Here is a 1,334-nt window from a genome sequence, read left to right on the forward strand (position 1 = left end):
CAATCTCGGCTCACTGCAAGCTCCGCCTCCCAGGTTCACGCCATTCTCCTGCCTCAGCCTCCCAAGTAGCTGGGACTACAGGCGCCCGCCACCACAGCAGGCTAATTTTTTGTATTTTTAGTAGAGACAGGGTTTCACCATATTAACCAGGATGGTCTCCATCTCCTGACCTCGTGAATGTCCCTATTCTTGATGTAAACTTTTAGGGAAACGAGTCACAAAAGTTGAGTCCCTACCATATAATGTTCTTCTCTTCGCTTGTGTTGAACATCCCCACAGGCTCCCTGGAGCAGCTCCTGCTCCTGGCACCCCAGGCTTCCGCCCTCGAGCCACACTGACCCACAGAGCCCCTCATCCCGCTGCCTCCAGTTCATCTCTGCCAGGATGCTGAAGTGCCCCTCGGCTCTCTGTCTTGTCATTCCTCACGCCTGTGTCTTCTTCTGGACCATCCCGGCAAGGACCAGTGAGTCTTTCATGAGGTGGGTGCAGTGACCAGGATGGCCAGCAGAGGCCACACGGAGATGCGCCCCCAGGGCATGGCAGGTGGAATCCTGTTGTGTTGGTGCGCTTGGCAGCCTGAGTGTGAGGACAGCATGGTGGCAGCCAGAGACTTGCATTTTGGGTCTGACTCTTCCCCTCTGTGGGCCTCAGTTTTTTCATCTGTAAAGTGGAGGGAGGTGGCTTGGAACCCCCGGATGGTTGCTAGGCAACTTTGCTGCATCAACATCCTGGGGACCTTTCTGATTGATGCTGGGGGAAGGGAACTGTCTTGAACTCCCTTTGGCAGAAAAAATTCGCCCAGCAGCCTTAGGCAATGGAGCAAGATTACTCCAGGCCCTTCCTCAGACGTGACTGAGAAAACAGAGCCCATTAGGCACCAGCTTACAGAGGGGACTCACCCCTGGGAGAAAGCAGGGCTTCAAATCAGGCTGCCCATGAGCTGCCTGTGGTGATGTGGGACATGGAGACCCCTCTGGAGGCCCAGAGCCCAGGTGATGGGCGGCAGCCTCCTGGAGTACGTTTCTGCCCATCTCTGGAAAAGCCCAGGCAGGCCTTGGTGGGAAGAGAGAACACGCACCCTCCTGCCCTCCACAGCTGCAGACCCTGGCAACAAGCCTGGAGGCTCAGTCATCCTCCTTGCTCAGGGGGACTCTCCTGCCCTGGTTCTCAGCCCTGCCTCTCCACCAGCTCCTCATTCTGAACTGAGCTAGGAGAGCAGGGTAAAGGCCTAGGGATCTCTTCAAAGATGCATAGCATGGGGGCTCGAAGACACTCCAGAGAACAGGACCCAGGACCCAGTCCTCACAAGCACAGAGAAGACCCCTCCCGCCCCA

This window comes from Mandrillus leucophaeus, unplaced genomic scaffold (genome assembly GCF_000951045.1).
Source record: "Mandrillus leucophaeus isolate KB7577 unplaced genomic scaffold, Mleu.le_1.0 Scaffold1, whole genome shotgun sequence".
NCBI lineage: Eukaryota > Metazoa > Chordata > Mammalia > Primates > Cercopithecidae > Mandrillus > Mandrillus leucophaeus.